The sequence below is a fragment of the Tauraco erythrolophus genome, chromosome 2, assembly GCF_009769465.1.
Source record: "Tauraco erythrolophus isolate bTauEry1 chromosome 2, bTauEry1.pri, whole genome shotgun sequence".
In the NCBI taxonomy this organism is placed as follows: domain Eukaryota; kingdom Metazoa; phylum Chordata; class Aves; order Musophagiformes; family Musophagidae; genus Tauraco; species Tauraco erythrolophus.
This window is the reverse complement of record NC_141466.1, coordinates 98875843-98898344: the sequence shown is the minus strand read 5'-3', so window position 1 is coordinate 98898344 and position 22502 is coordinate 98875843. Positions and strand designations below refer to the sequence as shown.

At 35.9% G+C, this 22502-nt stretch overlaps 1 protein-coding gene across 1 annotated transcript in view; it reads left to right on the top strand.

Annotated features, from left to right (window-relative positions):
• The window catches only part of BTBD9 (BTB domain containing 9), a 124753-nt gene that overhangs the window by 39171 nt on the left and 63080 nt on the right, over nucleotides 1-22502 (top strand). The window lies entirely within an intron of this gene.

Genomic DNA, 22502 nt, shown 5'->3' with positions numbered 1-22502 from the left:
TGAAGTCAGAGGATGTAAATGGAGAGATGTACAAATGCTTTCTGTTTTGTTGTTTGTGGAATATCCTACAAAAATATGAGTTAAAAGATATAGTATAAAGAAAGTTTGAAATATTACTACATTCAGCATCATTAGTCTTCACAGAAATGATGTATGAAACATTGCTGTGAGAAAAGTTGCATGCAAAAGATGGTAGTTTTAAAGAAAACACCACAAAACCACAACACAGAACTTAACAAAAACCACCACAAAGCCAAACACTTTTCCCAAATAACTGTATTTTTTCCTCCAAAGTAAGAAATATAGATGTATATTAAGTCATACAAAATTCTATTTTAATTTAAATGATAAATTCTTTAGTCAGATGGAATTGTTCCAAAGATTTAGTTGACTTGAACACCTTTTGCCACTAGAGAGTGCTATGCAATAACTAACATTTTTTCTCTCCAGAAGAAAATTCTCCAATTGCATCTTTCCTTCTTCGCATTAAACAAATAAATGATTGATATTCTTCAAATGGCAAATTAATTTACACTTAACATGCAGACTTTAACTGTAGAAACCTGTTTGAATGACAGTAATGGTTTCATTGCAAGTTATTTAAATTTTTAGGGTTATAATTATAATTCCGTGTAATTCCATTTTTGACTAGATCAAAACAAAATGCTGCTGACATTGGTTTTAGCATTAAATTAATTACATGGGGGAAAAAACCAAAACAAAACCCCAACAAAACCAAACCAGGAAAAAAACAGCACAAAAGAAAAAAAAACAACTAAGAAAAAAACTCACCCCAAATCCCTAAAATAAGACTTTCTAATTCTTATTTTGCAGTCAGGTTCATGAGAAGTTACTTGGATAAAGAGTTTGGAGATAAACACTGTTTTGAAGATTTTATTTTTTAAGATTAGTTTCTCAATAGATCTGTACTTTTCTTCCTTCTCTTCAGTTTTATAGTTCTTTATAATTCTTCCTCTGCTTCTTTTTTAGTTTACTTATAGACAAGATTTGAAGCAAGTGATGATTCAATGTGGATGCTGTTTCTACTAAAACTTGATTTTGCAGACCAATTGTATAGACTTGTAAAATCTATATGATTCTTCTGTTGAGAAGTGAATGTTGTGTTTGCTGAAATAACAAAATCAGTGTAATTGCCAACCAAGGGACTAAAATGTTGACTTAACGGACAGTGATAGTACTTGAATTCCTGTCTCCCATTGCTGAAGTTAAAACCTCAGCATTCAAGCCCAGATATCTCATCAGGAATGTTTTTGCTATTTGGTATAGATTCAGCTAATAAAAGTGTACGAAAGTATCTTATTGTACAGTTTTTAAAGGTTTGAATATGCTGAAATTAGACAACTGCTAGAATGCTGTAACATTCTTGGCTTCTTTTCTTATTTAGAATTCAAGAGCTTATATGGTGTGAGTGCTCAGTAGTATAGTATTTTGTTATCAGGAGTCCATAGCTATAGCAGTTGGGAGAAAAAATGCTCCCCAATCTCATTATTGACAATGAAGGTACAGCCAGAAAAAAATTGGCCACTAATTTTCTTGAGGAAGGGTGGGGGGTAAATCCTGGCATGTTTAATCACTACAGTTTGGGTTTTAATCACTACAGTTTGGGTAGATTTAGGATGCCTCCTCTGGGGGTGCTTATGAATAAAAATGAAAACTACTTATCTGGTTTACTGAAGTGGAAGTTTTTAAACATGTTTTTAAAACTACAATATGTCAGCCAAAACTCCCTCTATTCTCACCAGTTTAAGCATTTTCCTCAATGATCAAGTACCTATATACCATATATCCTTTTCAGTTTTCTAGCCTCTTCAACCAGATCTTCAAACTGACTTTAATCGTCATTATTCTGTTTGCCATTTTTTAAATGTTGATAGAAGCCTTTGCATAAGGATTCTCTCAAATTCCCCTTAACTGATCCTCCCTTTAGAGGGTTCTAATAATCTTTAGTCTAGTTGAGGAACAGCAGTGATGGTACAGCCACCTGACTCAATTTTCCATGTGCTCAGGGCAGTTCAATACGCCTCCGTTTTTCTTGTCACATTCAGAAACAATATTTAAGAAAGCTCAAGACAGAGTGAGCAGTGAAAATAAGAGTGAATGTTGCCATATGTCTTCCCGTAAACAGATACATGATATAAAGCTCAGTACAACCTATTATTATTATGTATTGAGTGCATTTCTTACTGAACCGCGGACTTTCTTAATTATACAATCATCTCTGACAACTGTGAAGTTATTTTAGAGTGAGTTTTCATATGTAGTAATAGATGACATACAGGTTGTTTGATAAGAAATACAGCGTTATCACAGTTTGACAGAGAAATTGTAAATTGTACTGTAATGTAGTCTTAACATTTCCTAAAGAGACTTTATATTTTAATCAGACCTGAAATGGCATAGCATGAATAAGAACAGTTATTTCTTGGGAAAAGAACTAATGAATGTTGCTACTAAATTTTTGGCAAAGGATAATTTTCTTAGTTAAGCATCTCTTTGATAATATATTTTAGTATTTTGTATGTGTTTCATTGCTTCAGATACGTTTATGTTGCAATTTGTCTTACACTGACATTTTAGCAATTTTGGAAGGAAATACCTACTTTGTTCCCTTTTATAAAGAAAAGGAAAAGGGCATAAAATATATCTGATAAACAATATTTGTGCCTAGGATTCTGATGCTTACTTGGATTGTACAAAGTCATAAATAATTTTATTAAATCTCATTTGTTAGGATTATGTGAGTTCAGCTTTATAGGGATGTGTAGAAATAACTAGAGTAGCTTAAGTACTGGAAAGCGTGTAACATGCATGTGATGCTCCATCTAGGTCAGTTGCTCTGCAGCTTAGTATGACCTGGTGGCCTGAGTAAGGTGGTTTTGGAAGTATATCTGCCTGGCTTCTGACAGCCATGTTGTTGCATCTGTCAGATCTCAGTTGATGACCCTTTGCCTTCATATTCATTAGGAATATGCCAGATTATTCCGCTTAAAGTACTAACATGGAAGTTACGTGTCTTGGATACAGTTGTCCATTTTGCTTTAGGTGTCTTATGTGATTAGAAGTATGTCATTTATCATTTGGATACCTCAGTACATCAGCTCCACCATATGAATTCAGCTCATTCCCTGCTTCAAAGCAATGGTGTGAGAAGTGGTGCTCAAAGTTGGTGATCTGAATAGTGTCTTCTCAATTTTTTGAGATGCTCGCTGTTAGAGTAATTCTTCTCAGTAGTGAGGAAATATTTGTTTCCTACTACTTTGAAGCAATTTAGGAGACTAATTGTTTCGTAAGACAGGTTAGCTGTATGTGCAAGTACAATCCTTAGCTGGATATTGAGAAGGTTGAAAAGGATGAGATATCTTTTTCCTCATTCTTGAGTGAACATAGTTACCTCTCTCTATTGTGCTGGCTCTGGTGCATGTCTGGCCTCTACATGAACAGCTTCAACTCAATGTTGCATGACAGAGTAGTTTTCTACTTCCTAATGAATTGATTAAGTGAACAAGTACTGTCTGATAAGCACCAGAATTTTGCAAGGGAAGAGGTAGAACTCCTTGGCTGGAAGTAGAAAAAGTGGTGAGAAGCTTGAAATAGTAAAATTGGAAGTAGAGCAACACCTCCCCATTCAGGTGGTAGAGAAATTGTTGAATCAGCTCAACTGTTTTAATAATTTTATTTGGAGGCTAGCAGGTGAGAATTGATCGTGGCAGCGTCCAGGTTAGTTCAGAATGTCAGCAGTGGAAAGCTGAGTTACTGATTAGGAGATAACAAGTAGTCACATTATAGTAATTTGAATGTAAGGAAAAGAAAACATTTATGAATCTAACATGCTTGGTTCAAAGAGTATTTGGTCAAATAAAGTCTTTTTCTGTGAAACGTTTCTGTAACACTACTCTGAAACCAAATGTATTTCGACAGTATGTTCATCTGTGGCCAGTAGCACTGAATCCACGCTGCAGCTATCACTATACTTTGTATTACACTACTTTATTATAACTCTGTCAGATGATTAGACTGCTGTATTAATTCAGTCTTTGAATTGGATTTCTTTCCCTAAGCTGAAAGGTAGAGCTCTTTGTTCTTAAATTTAACAGTTGTATACCAAGACTTGAAGAAAATGCCGGCTTTTTCTTTTTCTGCACTATGTGTGTTATAGAAGCAGCTGAAAAGTAAAGAGTAGCCACAGTTGAAATTTCCTTTTCAAAGAACTGTACCTCAATTAAATTCACTTTTTTCTTGTATTGGTCAGGTAAACCTGAATTGACCTTAGTTCTTGAAGCATTTGTTTCTGTTTGGGTTTTGTTTTGTTTTGTTTTTAATTGAAACATGAAATGTATTGTGGGACATTGTCTAGTGTACTGTTTTCTCTGCTTCTAATAAAAGCTTGTATTTTGAAATTCATGTTTGTATCATACAACTCTGCAGTTACTGCTAGAAATAAGATAGAAGAGGTGAGCATATTTATGTTTTCTTTGCTGCATTTCTCTTCTGTTCCTTGATGTTTGAGGGCATGTAGTTTCCCAAACTTTGAAGGAAAGTATTCAGTAATAAAAGAAGAAAAAATTAAAAAAAAGAAAAAATAAACAAATTTTGCAGTAACTCAAGTATCAACCAGCTTTATGTAGGGGAAATTATAGGCAGAGAAAGGAGGAAGTTAGGAAGGAGGAATCGAGCTTCCAAGGATTGTCTTAGTGAGAGAGTCAGAAAAAAAATTATATTATGTACATGTTTGTATTGAAGTAAAAAAAAACAAACCACAAACCTGAGCTGTGAATTATTTAGGAAAAGCTCTGTCAAGTTGTTTTATGTGGTCTTGGAAAAGACTGAACCCCGAATTTAAGGGCCTCCCACCCCAAACACCTGGCAGCTCTACTTCACGTACATTTTGTCTCTTCTTTTTCATTAAGTGATCGACAAGAACTACCGAAGTGTTGCATGCAGGTTTTTGGAAGTTAAGTTCCTAGTGCACATCTAAAAGATGTTTCCCTGGCCCAGTTTCATGGGCTTGACTCCACCTGAGAGCCTACTATTAGAGCCTTTTTTTAAATAGCAATTCTGCTGATTAGCTTCCATGTAATATTGAAAGTTGAAAAGCTAATAGAGGACTTTTCATTAACCATACTCTCCTCCTTATTTATCTGCTTTCGCATCTGGCAGTACAATATGACTTTATAAGAATGGCAGTAATAAAAAATTTTGTCTAGGACAAGCTGTCTGAAACGTTCAGGACAGGCAGGTCACAGGTACTTCCATCCTGCTCATCTGTTTTCACATTTGCTGTGCTATTTGTAAGTGAGGTGCAACCGCTTTGGCTTTGTATGGTCTGAGTTTGGCTCGTGAGCCTGCTTGATGACAACAGCATAACTGTGTTCTGAGTTTGGCATTGTTGTAGGTGCATTCCTATGTTAACATAAAAAAGTAAGGTTTAACATTGCACATGCATTGCCAAAAGAAAAATTGAGCCACTTGCTGCATAATGTAGCAAATGGAAATAGTTTATGTGGGAAGTCAGTTAAAATAGAGTTTTTCTTTAGGTATACTAGAAGTGCTGATACTTAGGTTGTATATTGCATCCTTGAACCCTCTGAAATAAGAGAGAAAACATTTTGAATTCTTGTGACTTGAGTGATTGATAACAAGGGAAATTCTGCTTACTCTGTTATTTGGTTCAACCTGAAACTTGCTTTTCTTTCTTCATCTCCCTTCCGTCTTGTTTTTTGTTGTTGTGACTAATGCCCTAAATAATAGTTGCCTGATTTATTTATCTCAAGATGTTACTACACTAGATGATCTACTTTCTTTTTCCCAGGGTATGTTGACATATTTTCATGGATGATAGAGAGGATGGGACAGAGGAGAAGCTTTGGAACTGCATTTTCTCAGAAATTTTGGGTTTAGGAACAAACCTGTCCAGTCAAAATGCTGTTAAACTGTAGCCTTTAGTGCATGTAGGCACTTCACAATAGTGATCTCTTTTTGCCCTCCTTTCTTTGCCTCTTGGCAAAACTACGAGGAATGAGATATTTGACTTTCACAGGGTCTTGTGCTTTCCTGCCTTTGCAGAGCAACATGACTGGCCAGGCAAATAAATGGCCGCATTTCGGGATAAACTCAGCTAACTTAGCAGGCCCAAAATCACACTGCAAGCATCAAATTATCCCTTCTGGCTAGGGAAAAATCCTGCTTTTTATAGCATTAAATACATTAGAGTCTTGAATGGTTTTTAAAGACTGTTCAATTTAAAAAATATGTTGAAGTTAAAGAGTAGTTGAGAATGTGATATTTACTGTTTTTTCTTGTGTGCATGTGTGTGTCTAATGTTATGACTCCCTGAAGCTTTATGGAATATCTAGATAAATGAAATGAATAGTACATATAAAGGAAATTAGTTACTGTTTCTAAAAGGAATCTAAATTAAATACTCCAGGCTTCATTCAGTTAAAACTACAACTTTATCATTTTGTTAGTACTTCAGATATTTTGTAAAGTTTTTTGTTTTATGCAGATGCCATACTGGTTTCTAAACCCTGCAACTGAAGTGAGATTGCGTTTTTAGCCTATAAGGCACTTAGGAAAATGGATTAAATCCTGCTGTAAATGTTTTGCAAGTTTCAATAGGACTAAAATATGTAACTTTTTTCTTCTTGTTGTAAAGCTTCCCTAAAAAAAACCCAGTAGAACAAATTGTAGACATGTTTTCCAGTTTACTGTCTTGTTCATTGCATATTGAAGCAACACCAATGAATCATATAACTAAATGTGACTTTAATATCTTTTCGCTGTGGATTTCAAATTGTTGCTCACTGACATTTTAGCTGGTCTTATTGAACTGAAGCTTTTCAGAAGAGCTATAAATGCTTTTTAAAAAATGAAATAAGTGAGGGAGAATCATACTGGCACAGTTTGATGCTAATATTAGCTTAGCTTTGGCTATGCTACTGGAGTTTTTTCTGGATTTTGAATCACTTGTATTTCCTTCTTGGATTTTTCTGTGAAAATTTGTACACAAGTTAAAACAACAGCTATCCTTTAGGTGATGGGCTGGAACATTCCTACCATCTAGCTTACATGTCTAAGAGCCTAAGTTTCATATATATGCATAGACACACAAAGTCTCCTACTGTTTCTAGAGAGGAACAACAGTAAATGTAGGGGAAGAGGTGGACATGAACTCAGAGCTCTGCTCTTTAGGGTAGTGCGTTACCTGTCTTTGCGTGGAAGCAAATGGTTGAAGCACGTGGATCACGTGTCTTAAGAAGAAGAGGGGCATCAAGGAGAAGTGGAAGTGCTTGAAGCTGCATGGAGGAAGGGGAACAAGTAACTTGGTGTGGCAGGAGTGGGGAATTGTGGTGTTTGCAGCTCGTGGAATGTGGAATATAGGGAGAAGTTTTAGTTGGATATGCTGAGGTGTGTGGGGATCAGATGCACAGGAATCTTCCAGGTAAGGATGGAGGACTTCTAGGATTTTTATGCACAATGCAGAGATTTAACGCTTCTGTTCACCTTTATTTGCAGACTAAGGTGGGACTAAAGATAGCAGAAATTATTTTTTCACAGCTTTAGGCCAGGCCTATACACAATTTGCACAATAAAGATACTAACTGATAATTTATCATGGCTTAAGCTAACTTTCATAAAACATGGCATATTGGAAGAGTCCACTGTGCATCTGTTGAGCCAGAAGAAACTGCAAATAAAATGACATAACATTGCTAATACCTGTAGTCTTCATTTTTTAAATCTCAACTTGAATGACAGGCAAATATGAGTGGTATATTAGAAAGAGAAGGTTCTACTATTGCCAACACCTTTGTGAAAGAGGAAAAGAGAGTGTAGGTCCACTGGAAAATTACAGAATTTGAGTTAAGTGACAGGTAGCTGTTGCTATTAAATGTAACAGTAAAAGAAAACATTTGCTTTCAGGAATCGAGGCAAATTTCTACAGTTTTTTTTTCTTTACTTTTCCTGATAGAAATTCAACAGTACCAGTCTACTGTAGTGTGTATCTTGTAAGCAGCATTTTCTCTTTCTGGCACAGATTTTATATGCTGTAACACAATACACTATGTGAGATGTGGTATAATAAAGTACCCTTTAGGAGGAGTGCAAGAAGCTCTTGCTCAGGCTGCATGGACATGGGAATGGCCCAGGAGGACTGCAGAGTGAATCAACGTAACTGTGAAACAGTGGTATATATTAGTTAAGGCTCTTCAGTCACCATGATGATTCTGTCGTGCAGAAATCGAGTAGCCTTTGATTGCTTTTGCTTAACCCTACAAGTAAATTTTAGTGGATCATTCGAGTCTTTAACAGTTTGCGATATAAATATGCCACCTTTGTAAGGGAAGCGTTGTATTCCTGCATATATCATACTAATTTCCTAATATTTTGCTTGATACTTTCAGAATCAAATGTATTCTATGAAAAATATTCTTTCCATATGATATTCCTGGTTCAGAAACAATGTGGTGAATAGAGAATTTAATTGAAAATAGGCTTTGTATCTATCTCTTGCCAGAAGGTACCCATTTTAGCTTAAAAGTAAAACTGATTTATATATATTTGCAAAGTTAGGCATTATACACGTAGTGTGCAAGCTTTGTAGCTATCTTACTTAGAGGAGTCTGGTAGTGATGCTGGTGTGTTCTTTGCATCTTGGTTTTTAACCTTTATCTTCTTTCTCTGAGAGGCCAATGTCTTTGAGTCATTGCCATCTCTACTAAGTCAATAATGTCTGAGGTTGTTAGAGCGTCGTCTTTTATGTCATCACCAGAATTGACCCCCAACCTGAGGACAGGATGATAAGGGAAGTGATGTATTTGAGATTGCTCTGGGTCCTTATCTCTTGAAGATAAAATAAACATATTGAAAGTTGGAACGATAACGTGCCATTGAACGAGTTTGGAAACCATGTTTTATTGAGTCTGGAAGTACTCTAAATGTATCAAGTGTCTTAATACTGAAGGACAAATTTGATTGGAAAATTTGTCTGTCCACCTGCTTCTTTCCTACTGTCTCAGGAAAAAAGAAACAACTAATTGGAAATTGTGTTTGTGGAGATGAAGTACTGTGACTGGAAGCTGCAGAATGAGTTTTGTTAGCTCTGATTTTATTCCTGTATCCATATTATCAGTAAGATAGTATTGTAATGGGCAGAATAGATTAATCTTCGAGATAGGCAGAGATTGAACTGATTAATTGTTATGCGATGTCTTATCACACCAAAACCAGAGTCCGTGTTACAAACACAAGGGTAGTGTTGTAACTAGGAAAACAGTTCTGAATCTGCTGGTGATGTCTCTGAAGGTGGTGAGTGATGGGAGCAGCAGCAGAGAAAGTCCTAGAAATATACTCAATAGAGTGGTAAAATAAATATAACTAATTCTTGTTTTGTAGACTTACAGTATTTTTTCGAAAGTGAAATTCGTTGATGTTACTTGTAGTTACAAAGCGTCAAAGCTACAGATCTAGTGTTCTTGAAGGTTCTTTTTGTCAAGCAGATTATATGAAATGGCTCTCCAGTGTTAATTTGTTGTTCAATATTTTTTATTTCCAAATATGCTTTACTTGATTTGATTTTACATGTTTTGATTGAGATATCAAGTGAAAAGGAGCTAACGCTGACTTTGAAATGAAAGACTCTTTTTGAAAATTGAAAGTGTTTGTTCGATTGCCATCTCTTGTTCTTCCATAAAACAAAAATGTCAATGAAGTAGAAAAAAAGAACAAATTACAACTGACACTTCACAGCATTTTTTATTCTTACATTTTTTGCAATGTTAGCTCTTTGTTAGTGTCTTTTTTTTGTCCTCCCCCCTTAATTAAAGTCAGAAAAGAAATTAGGATCACTGGAACTTTGATAGTTGGGGCCCTTCTGTAATGTCCAGAGTGCATTGAATGTCTTGAAGTTCGGTGACTTCAGTCTAGACAGTCTTTTGCATTTTAACTCTGTTGACTGGGTTGTCAACTGGTAAACTGTGGTCAAAGGCAAGAGCTCATCTTTATTTCATAGGGAAACAGCAAGCTACTGGCAGAAAAACATGTATGTATGTACTAAAAGTAGAGAGTCGACTATTAGCAGAATGAGATAAGTAGATGTGTGTTGCTGTTTTAGTTGAATTCACAGCGAAGAACTTTCCTGCAAAAGAAAATATGATCCCAGGGTGAAAATTAACTACGGAACAGTGTCTTGACGTTTGTTTTAGTGTTCTCCAGAATGACATGAAAAATAGATCCGATAAATTCCTCAATGGGATACGGCTATTTTCAGTCTTTGAAATTCTAGTACTAAACTTTAAACAGTCTGTCTGAAATGAAGGAAGATGGAACTTTGAAGCTAGAAAACCTTTACTGTAACTTTACAGTTTGAAGAGCCTCTGGGCAAAGGGAAGGTGTTATGTTTAACAATATGCAAACTTTATTTCTTACAATGAAGTAGAGTATAGTAGTACAGAGAAAGAGAGAAACATCGGTTTTTGCTTTAGGTGTTTGAATACACCTTTATCTTGCCTTAAAATTACAGTGCGGTTATCAATTGGGAAAACGGGAGGGACAGCAATATCATGGATAACGTTCTTTAGTGCTTGGCTTTTGATCTCCTTTTGCTGCAAAGTTCAATGGAGATGTCTCCAAGATGTATATTTGGGAGCTGCTCAGAGGTAGAGTGGGTTATTGGCACCGTCTCAGCGGCTGAACAGGTTCAGTTTGCTTAGAGCTGCCTGGAAGCCTCTTCCCTCTGTTCCTTCCCACTCCAACTGAGCAGGTAGAAAGCAATGTCTGCTCCAGTTGTGCAGTCACTTGCCGCCTTCTATTTTACTTTGTTTATAATATGTATACCAGTGTTGTGTTTGTTCCAATAAAATAAACCTGGGTGGGAAATGTTAGAGCAGCCCTACAGAAGTTAGCCTGGGTGTGGGCTGAACAGTCTTCATGGACTTGAGTTAAATCTGTGTGGAAGCACTGCTCTTCCCACACTGTAGTTTCTCTCAGTCAAGGTTCCAGAACTGCAATGCCAAGACACTGGAGTGCAGAACTGGGTTTGGGACTTTTGTTTGGGATTCAATATCAGGAAGATGCAAGTATATGCAAGCAGTATAGTAGCGTTTATGTGATATGAGTTATTTGAGCTGAACAAACTGTGTCTGACTCAGTGTGCTGCACGTAGAAGTGGATTAGGAGTGTTTAAGTCTGTAGTACGGCTAATCTGCTTGGTGGAAGGGAGGGAACAGAAGCTGCTGAGAGTTAAGTACTACTTGTGACTTTTAATCTTTTTACTTCATTTCTTTTGTTTACAATAAAATTTGTGTCATTCTTTTAGCAATAACATTATTCAGTGTGGTTCTTGATCCAGTAGTAGTGTTTTTTGGGACAGGTTTTGCAAACATTTGTTCTTTAGTATGACTGGCACCTGAGCCAGGCCCCAGAATATTTGTCGATCGTTTTCCACGATGGTATTCTTCCAAGTGCAATATATGCTGCCGCTTCTGATTATAGAATGTACGTTTGGAATCTTGTTTTGAGATAGTATAGGTGCCTTTAAATTAGAAACAGCAAATAGTTACTACAAGCAAAATTTTCAAGTAAGGGATGATTGCCTATGAATTAAATGGGAATGAATGTAATAAAAGATACTGATATCCTTGCTTTCTTATCTTTTTTCAAAGTTGAAAAAGTTATAAATTTATACAACTTCTTAAAGAATAGGCCTTTTCTCTGTAGTAAGGATACCACTGGTCTTTCAATAAAGTAAACTATGGTTTCCAAACACTACATTCATGTTCTGTTCTCTAGTTAGAAGTGCTTGTTTCCATGCCTGTTAAAGTTTTGGCTGGGAGTTTTCCTGATCCATCTTGACCATGATTGCCAAGTTACTGGAAGAGTAGTTGGAGAGTAAAACATGCATAGATAAATTGGTATTCCATATAATTAAATAATAGAATATATATTTCTTGATTTATCTAAATCTTATTTTGCTGTAGTGCAATTTAGTAATAAGTGAGAAAATGTTTAGTGTTCGGTTATTTTTCTGATACATGGGCATTCTTAGAAACTTCTAGATATGGCTGCTTTTGGGGGATCTGATACTCAAAAACTAAGAACTTAAATGTGCTTAAAGTTTTTTTTTTAAAGACAGCTTAATAATTATTCAGCATGGTGCATCATTATCAGCACATAATTTCATTTCTATACAATATATTTATTGAAATTTTCACATGATGCACTTCATTTGAGTGGAAAAGGAAACTATTCCTCTTCCTCCTGCATCTTCGAAAAGTTTCGCTATCATCATGTTACTGTCTCTCACCTAACGTCCTTCCTCATTAGGAGGACTGCAATATCTCAAAAAAAAAAAAAAGAAATCAAAGCAATGTCTCTGTGGCAGGCCCATCACTCGGTGCCAAGAGGAAAACTTGAGGTATCTTTGAGGTCATGAGATTAGAAGATAGAAATCTCCCCACAATTCTAACTTTATCTCTTTTTACATTCTATTTTTTTAGACCGACAGTTTTTGAAATATATTTTAAAATCATAGTATGTTTCGTTGGTTTCTTTTAAGATTTGTGTGTCACATGGAGGAGAAGGGAATGCAAAATAACAGCTTTAAAAAATAAGAGCTGATAATTAATCTGTCTTGTGGAATACTGCTTATTCTTCTGTCACCTGATCATGGTCAAGGATGATGTAATAATTTTGAAAAGTAAACTTACCGAAGTACTCAGCTTTTTTTCTGAGATGTCTTAGTGGATTTTATCTAGCCTCTTGATTTTTGTGAGACTATTCTTGTAGGAAATATGTAGTGTGTCTAAAGGAGCAAATATAGCTTTTCTTACTTTGCACTTATATATTAAACATATGTACATTATCATCTCCTTATCTAACTAGCTTCTGATAATGTTCTTATTTACTGCTTCCTCTGGTAGAGCGTAGGTGTCTCTACTGAGATGCAGTGATGTGTACTGCGTCTCTTGTAATGTGGAGGAAAACAGCTTCATATGAAGAGCCTGTAACTTCTGGTCAGGGGGCAGTAACTTCAGCTGTCCCAGTGGGATTTTAAGTATCTCTCTAATCAGAGTATAGATTTTCAGGGATAGTAGGATAAGAATTTGTCTCACAGGCTTCTGAGTTTTGTTCTTTTACCCAAAGATTACTGCATCTAAATAGTCTTAAGAATGACATCATGAAATACACTGATCTGTTAGCAACACCATAAGCTGGTGTTACTGAAGTGGTTGCCTGTTTTAAAATGTTTTATGCAAAATCTTTCTTGACATGCAAAAGTTAATTCCAAAATTCCATATTTATTTTACCATGAAGCTATAAGGAGCAATAATCTTGTTATGGAAGGGGAAGTACTTGTTCTATGATTCATTACATTTTATGTAAATTGGAAAATATGACTAATAAGCCAAACTTAAACTGTCAGATATTTTCCTTGAAAATTTGCAATATGTAAGCCCCCAATGTCTTGGCAGTAACAGTTGCAGATGACGATTAGTAATTGTAGAACCAGAAATAAAATTGTTCTGCTATACATAACTTGCTTTCTAATCTCCAGAAAACAGCTTTTGCACTATTAGTTGTAATTTACACCTATTAGCTTGGAAAAGTTATTGATTATATGAACTCATGGAAAATAGGTAATAGGCACCATTTTTAAAATTTCCGGTTTTTAAAAGGAGCAAAAAGAGAGAGCTGAAGAATTGTGTCACACAGCGCAACTTCAGTTTCCAGAAAAATATTGGAGCAAGTAATTGAACGAAATTGTTTGTAGTCACTAGAAGATAAAAAATTACTGTCAGCTAAACTAGATTTGTCAAAAACAGATAGTCAATTTAGTTTCTTTGTGAGGCAGAAAAATAGGGCATAGATAAAAAATAAATCAGTACATGTTATATTTTGCCTTTACTAAACCTTTGGACACTAACATGGTATTTCAGTATGCAAGCAAGGGGAACATGGTCCAAATGAAAACATAATGAAGTGGATATAAAACTGGAGCAGCACCTGTTGTAATCATGGTTATATGGAAATGGAAAATGGAAAGATATAAGAAGTGGGATTTTTATGAGGTCTTTCTTGTGTTCCATACTACTCATTATATGCATGATGCTTTGGATGGTTAAAAAACAACACCATATTTTATTAAATTTGAGGATAGCATGAAACTGTGAGAGGAGGTGCAATTATGTAAAAGGACAAAATTAGAATTAAAAAGGATCTTGACAAATTGAAGACATAGTCTGAAATAAATAGAAAGCAATTTCCTAAGAACAAATGCAAGAATATATACTCGTGCAGGAAAACATGATTTAAAGAACGAGGGTGAGGAGCAAATGACTGAATAGCACTTCAGCAACAGAAGGATCTGCAGTTTTTAGTGAATGCTAAGCTGGACATGGGACTGCAGTATCAGCTGTTGCAAAATGTAACATTTCAATATATGAACAGGAGTATATCTTGTAATATGAATTGGCATCATTCATTCAGTTATATCTGAATTGCTAATTTTGAGCCCTTGAGCAAATTACCATTTCATTCTTCAAGAGCAAGGGAAGAGTCTGGAAGGGAACACCAAGAACCAGCACAGTTTGACCTACAAAAAAAGATGGACAAACTTGTGACTGGCTGGTTTAAAGAGAGGTCTGAGGGGGAGGCATGAAAAACCTCTCAAGAGGTAAAAAACTTGTACAAAACGAGAGATGAATATCTTCATCTTCTTAAGCAATAAGACGAGAAGTAATAGGCATAAATTATAGCAACAGAAGTTGGATTTGACACTAAGGAAAACTGTCACACTGGCTAAATACAGGTTGGCTGTGAAGGCTGTGAATAACTGGAGAATTTTAACAAGGGATTAGGTATTTATCTGTCTGGAGTGTTACAAATGTGGTTTGATCTTTCTTTGTGACAGAGTGATAAGAGGGGTGGACTAATTGACATCTTTAAATTCTCTTTTAAGCCTTTTTTCTGAGTCTTTTGGACTCTGATTTTTGTGTGTGACTCACGTTGGTAGTTCCAGCAAAAGCAGCATGATGACCATAGGGTCAATATATTATTGTTTCTTAAAACCTGATGTTTCTTCTGCATTCTGGTTGTTAGCACATGTATCATCAGTTGGAAGTGATTCATAGGTTAATCTAGCTCTATTTTATATAAACTATGAATTCTTGGTTGCTGTTTGTGGGGATGTGGTATGGTGAAGCACGTTTCTTTTATCATGTATGTACTCTGGTTACATAAAGAAATGAAGTCCATACTGACAGATACCAAATATAGGAAAGAGATTCTGCTAATTCCTTCACTGGAAAGAGGCTGGAATATTATCAGACATAATAGGATCTCTCTACAGAAGGGAGTCTGACAGAGGCAGCAAAAGGCTTTATAAATACTCTAGTTTTGGAGAAACATAATTTGGAGTTTGCATGTGTCAAAACCAATTAAGTCTGTGACATGCAGCAGTAGAAAAACAGGCTTCTTTTATTCTGGTACTCATAAGATTTTTTTTTTTTTTTTTTTTATAAGTTTGATAGCATCCCCAGAGGTCGGAGAAACTTGAAGCATTGCCACCGTCATCCAAAGAAGTTGGGAATGTTTGATTTAACCGATTTTTAAAAAGCCAAAGGAAAACTGGTCCTGCAATTTTTTCTGCAGTAGTATATCAAATTTTTAAGTGTTTTTTTGTGTTTTGTTTTTTTTTTTAATAAGATTGTCCCAAATCTACTGGAATGTATTTTTACCATTAGGAGATATTTTCTGACTGTTTATGGAAAAGATCTGTTAAGTTCCCTCATCATACAGTCTTTAAAATGGTTGTTGAGCATGTTCATGTTTCTCTTTCAACATCTGTATGACAATTTATCTGTCACCAAATAGTCACAGCAGGCGTAATCATACAGTTTCTATCCAAGCTTGATACCTGCTCAGGAGTGTGTGTGTGTGAGTCAATGGCAAAGGGTAACCCAGTCAGACTTGAACTATTCTTCCGAGCTCCCTTGCTCAGGTAGAATCCAAATTACTAACTTAGGTCATGTCAATAGCCCTTTATACAGTGTACTGTATTGGTAAATGTGTACTGTATTGGTAAATTGATTTACTTCACAGGAGACTGTGTTCCTCAACAGCAATATCATCTTTTCAGAAATCACAGCTTTTGAGTGATACAGGGGCCGTTGCTTTAAAGACAAAAAAAAAAAAAAAAAAGAAAAAAAAGTCGAGGGGGAGCAAAAATCAACAGTAAGCTAATTCTGTATCCTGCTATTATTTTGGGAGAAAAGAAGCAATTTTAATTTTCTTTTTGACAACAGTAATTATCTTTCACAGTAAATAATACATAATTAGAGGGGAGGAGGGAGGAAGCATTTAGCAAGAGAATTAGTGAATTTATTTGTTCTTGGTAATTCCATTTTACTGTATAATTAACAATTGTTTTAATACTCTGGAATTAATAGGATGTAATAGATAAAGTTTTTCCAAACTGAAATAAGTTTCACTGGTTACATCATGTTTCTATTACAAAGAACACAGATGAGATACCTGATTTTCCTCGTATTGTTCCATTGATTCAGTCAATTAATTTCCATGGATTTCCTGAAAATAAAAATCTAAACCTTTTGTTTTGATTTATGAGATGATGGACATCACTGGAAGAGAAACGGCTTTTGTGCTGATTTGAAAACGAAAAGATTACACCTCTATGTTCTGCTGCTCTTTTAAATTTTTCCTCCCATTCAGGGTACCATAAAGTGATATACTGGTTCTCTGCTGCTCTTTTGCAGTGCTTTTTACTAGAAATAAGTTAAACTTTTTGTGCAATATCTTTCATTGAGTTTTTGTTTTCCTTATCAAAGCAGTTCTGCTCTCCTTTGTTTCTTCACCCAATTTGTTTGTGGTCTGCTGTCTCTTCCCTTTATTTGTTTCTTGTTCCCTTATTCTCTGTTCAGTTCTCTTCTCGAGGTGTTTCATTTGTGTTTTTTTTTCCCTTTCTAATGTCTTGTTCCCTGCTTATATATTTATTACGGTATCTCTTTGGTTTCTTCTCCTGAATTGCCTTGGTAGCGGTATTTTCACATTTTCATAGTAATGTGAAATTAACAAACCTGTTGTAGTGAACAAAGCGTAATGAGAAGGCATATTCTGCTGAGTTTACAATTGGAGAAAGAAAAGAAATAGCATGAATATCTGACTAGTGTTAAGAGCTAATCAGTATAGGTAACTTTGCAAGAATAGTAATTTTTAAGAGTAATTTGGACAGTAATTTTTGGCAAATGAGGTAAAGGGATTCTGTTGCAATTTTGTAAGCAAATAAAGTGTGTGGCTTGATAGGAGAGGGCCGATTAGGAAAAAGTGATGTGAAATCTTTGGAAATACAAGCAGCATTCAAATATTAAAAAAGGTGGAGGTAGAAATGATGTGTAAAGCTTTAGGATGAGCATTCACTGGCATTTTGAATTTGTTCAACTAAAGACCACGGAATTGCAGAAGAGAATGAGCTAGAAGTGGGGAGTGGGGCCATTTGTGCTCCTTCTCCCAGCTGTGGCCTTTCTCTTTATCCGTTGAAGTTCTTCACAGTAAAGAACATTTAAAATTAGGTACCCTGCACCACAGGTTCTTGTCTTGGGCAGCTCAGCTAACAGAGATTTTGTTTTGGATTCAAGGTTCAGACTAGAACTATATAGGAGTGTAACATTTCGATTTTCCTTTCTCTTGGACATCAGTTTAAGAACCGTATGAGCTCTAAAGGCTCTAAAGATAGATATCTCAAATATTCTTTACTTTAGTGACCTGTTAAAACCATTCCGTGTCAGAAGTGATGAATAGTTTTTGTGGGTTCTGAGCAGGCTCCTGATCGATTGGTTGCTAGTTAATGAGAGAAAAGAAGGGCAAGAGAAGCTGAAGTCCAGCTGACTGTGCGAGAGCACACCTGCCTTTTCTCTTTACTTCATTTTCTCTGTAATGAAGGAACCAATTGGTTTAGAGCGATCAATGCTGACCTATTAGGATCAGTGTTCTGGCATTGCCAAGGCAATTAAATTCAGCAGAGCAAGGATTATAAAGAAAAAAAAAAGGGCCTCAGACTTTGAATTGAATAAGAGCTACATTGATATTTTAAGGTTGGCAAAAAAACCCAACCCAATATAGTTAAAGAGAGTTAAATCATTATCATGTTCTCTGTTGTGTGAGATTGAGAATGACAAGATCGTTGTCTTTTGTCCTTTAAATTTGATAATCTCTGGTCCTGCTTCTGTAACTGGGGATTTCTGCACCATGTAATGTATGTATTTAGAGGAGGCAGTTTGCTTTGAAATTTCATATTGGTACTGGAAAACATCCCCCTTTGCTGTCTATTATATTCTGCACTATTAAACTCATAGGCTGTTTACCTTCACAAAATGATTCTTTCCAATTGAGGGGAAAAAAGCCCAAACCCTTAGTAAATAATCATAATACATAGTTCTTGTCAAGTGGTAGGTTTAGAAAGTTTGTCATATATTTTAAGATTTAAATAAGGTGAAGTTTTTATGATTCTGGCAAATCTTTTGTTGCCTCATATGGCTATCTTTAAAAGGGAATGAATTTGTTTCCTATAAGAGTTTTGGCCTTGTTAAAACCAGTATATTTGGCAAGTTGGAATTAACTTGCATCAAATGTTAGATAGTTACATGCTCCTGTTTTAACATACAAGTTTATTGAATGTGGACATTAACTGGCAATATTATTGGTATTAAAAGCCAGGACATCCCTTTTACACCTCTTTCCTGCTTGAAAGAGGCTAATGTATTGTTTTGTAAGATTCATCCATTCTGAGTCAAGACATTTCTATTAAAAAACAAAACAAACAAACCAACCAAAACCCTGCAGGCAAACGAGAAATCTTTTTTAAAATATTTCAGAATTATGATATCAAAACAGTAATATCCAAGTATGGTTTATTCTTGTATCTGATATTCTCAGTTTTACTTGATTGACCTTGTTTCTGTGGAAGTTAGCCTTCCCTCTTTCCACCTCAAAAACATCAGAGAGCCTTAATAAAATTCCTCTAATCATCAATTGCATGTTGTCGTTATAACCTTCATCACTTGAGCATCTTTTAGTTTATGCTTGCTGTTGAGCAGATGTGGTGCATAATCCTGTTGTTTCAAGCTTTTAAAGCATTTTTATTGCATCTTTATAATTGAGTGCTATGTTAAATCAACTTCTTACTTTGAAATCTGAAGCTCATAAGATAATATGTTAAGTCTATTCTAGTTGTTAACTGTGGCTTTGTGCTGACTTTTTAGGATGTATCATCACTCTAATCTCCACTGATAGAGAAAGGTTTGTTGGCTTTTTTTGCTAACTACATGCTCATACAGTGTGAGACAGGTTTAATGTTAATTTTCAGACTGAATTTATTATAGAGTAAGAACACTGAGTGTAGGTCTGTATTGGTTATCAGTAATACAGTGGATTCTCTATACTTTGGAGAATAGTGATGTTAAATCAGGTCCTGCATGTGGGTCGGGGCAATCCCAAGCACAAGTACAGGCTGAGTGGAGAATGGATTGAGTGCAGCCCAGAAAGCCAACTGTGTCCTGGCCTGCATCCAAAGAAGCGTGGCCAGCAGGTTAAGGCAGGTAATTCTGCCCCTCTGCTCTGCTCTGGTGAGACCCCACCTGGAACACTGCATTCAGCTCTGGAGTCCCCAACACAAGAAGGACATGGAGCTGCTGGAGCGAGTCCAGAGGAGGGCCATGAACATGATACAAGGGCTGGAGCACCTCTCCTATGAAGATAGGCTGAGAGTTGGGGCTGTTCAGCCTGGAGGAGAGAAGGCTCCAAGGTGATCTTATAGCAGCCTTCCAGTACCTGAAGGGGGCCTACAGGAAAGCTGGAGAGGGACTTTTTACAAGGGCATGTAGTGATAAGACAAGGGGCAATGGATTTAAACTGAAAGAGGGGAGATTTAGGTTAGATATAAGGAAGAAATTTTTTACATTGAGGGTGGTGAGGCACTGGAACAGGTTGCCCAGAGTAGTTGTGGCTGCCCCATCCCTGGAAGTGTTCAAGGCCAGGCTGGATGAGGCTTTGAGCAACCTGGTGTAGTGGAGGGTGTCCCTGTCCATGGCAGGGGGGTTGAAACTAGATGATCTTTGAGGTCCCTTCCAACCCTAACCATTCTATGATTCTCAATAGGTCTTGAACAGACAGTTTTTAAAAAAGAAGAGCCAAAGAATATTAATCCACTGACAGTAAGGAAAATCAAGTTTGCTTATCCTGATCTACTGGTGCAGAGCTTAATTGTGATCCTATGGCACTGACAATAATATGTGTGTGAATAGAGAGGAGAATTTGTAAAAGAATATTTCAAGTAATCTTTCTGTTTTAAAAGCAAAGGAGCGTGTTAGCCATGTATGAACTCAATCTCAAAAATTAGTAGTTAAAAACTCTGTTTATTGCAGAAGCAAGTCTGATTTTTCCAGGCCAAAGGGTTTATCAGGTTTTCAGTCTCAGCCTTTTGTTTGAAGAAAGTTTGGTCTGTAGTCTAAACCTTTTATTACTGAAGTGCAGGTCTGGAATGTCTCTTTCTGGAAAGGAACGTCAGCATAAAATGTATGTAATACCTCTAAAAATGTATTTTTGATGATGATGGTTTAATATTTCAAAAGTCATGAAGGTTTAACTTTGAGTTCTAATTTAAATGTGTCTCAGGCCTTTAGCATTAGTATTTATGAGAATGTGAGTCATTTCGAGGTTGAGTTTTTTTGGTGTAGAATAGGCATGTTCAAAGACTTCACTAGTGCAAACCAGACATGGCTGGAGTCATAGTACAGATGCAGCTACAGTGCTGTCCATTTGCAGTACTTTTGCATTTCATTTATTTATTGTAGATGTGCTTTTCTCTTTATGTATGTGCAGCATTATTGCTTTGAAATAGAGGTGGAAAACTGAAGCTGTAGGTGTGGAACTAAAAGCATACACACAGGGTTTACCTTCTACAATACTGACATTCTACAACAATAGTATGTTATTTCTAATAAAAATAATCTTTGAGATTCTTACAAATTAACATTGGCACTGCACATCTGATGAGATAGTTTCAAAATTATGCTGCGCTTGTGCAGAAGAACAAAGTTTTGTATCATGAGAAACAAAAGTAGTGTAGTAATGGCCCTTTACGCTTTCCGTTATAGCCTTATGGTGCACAGGTGGGTTCCAGCCAGATAAACTCAAACATGAGGTCTTTGTGCTAAGGGGAATAACCAATTCTGCTGAAAGGTCTTTTTTTAATTATTTTTTCCCCTCTTCAGAAAACCTGGTGAATATGTTAAAGTCTGAAGCTGGGGGAATATTTTTTTTTCTTCAAGGTTAAATTACTTTAAAAACAAGTTCCTTTAAAAGGAAGTGTTGCAAAGAGGTAAGTATAGAATAATACAGAACTGCCTGTTTATTAATTTTCACCACAGTTTCTCTTCTTTTTTTTTTTTTTTAATTTTCCTTGCTCTTACTACTATTTCTTACTCTTTCCTTAGTTATAGTCATGCTTTGGAGTTGTTTAGTTGATAAGGGTGGGGTTTTTTTTATTATTGTTTTGTTTTGTTTTTTTTCCCTTAATGTCTTAAATACCTCTCCTGAAACAGAAGTAGATGTCAAGTCTCTTATACTGGTTGATTTTCTCTTTGGCATTATGCATTTTGTTACCTGTTTGCTGCCCAAATTCCTTGTTATGTACAGATACGCATCTTTAAGTAGTATCTAATTGTAACGTTTTCACATACTGGTTAATATATGGACTTTATCATTACATATAGAAAATGGAATCAGACATTGGGCAAATGATTTTTAGTATTCCAGCTATATAAAATTATTAGAGCTGAAATTTGCTCGTGTCCAAGCCCTGTATTTTTGTTTTACTTATTTATTTGTGGGAAATCAGCAAATGTAGTAGAATCCCTGAGAATAGGAGATCATTTTAAATGCAGTTTGATCACGTAGAAATCTTATTTCTGTAGTACGTGTGTATAAGAAAATGAAAATATGATCCTAACATGAGTTAGGCATGCACTGATATTGGGCTATATTTTGGATTTGTGCTGGAAACAGTGTTGATAACACTGGGCTGTTTTCATTACTGCTGAGCAGTGCTTACAGAGTCAGGGCCTTTTCTGCTTCTCACACCGCTCCACCAGTGAATGAGCTGGAGATGCACAAGGAGGGAACAGAGCTGGGACAGCTGACCCCAACTGATCAAAGTGATATTCCGTACCATATTTCATCATGCTCAGCATATAAAGCAGGGGAAAGAGGAAGGAAGCAGGAGACGTTTGGAGTGTTGACGTTTGTCTTCCCAGGTTACACTTAATGGAGTCCTGCTTTCCTGGAGATGGCTGTCAATGGGAAGTCATGAATTAGTTCCTTGTTCTGCTTTTCTTGTGTGCACAGCTTTTGCTTTTCTTATTAAACTTTTATCTCAAGCCACGAGTTTTCTCACTTTTTCCCTTCTG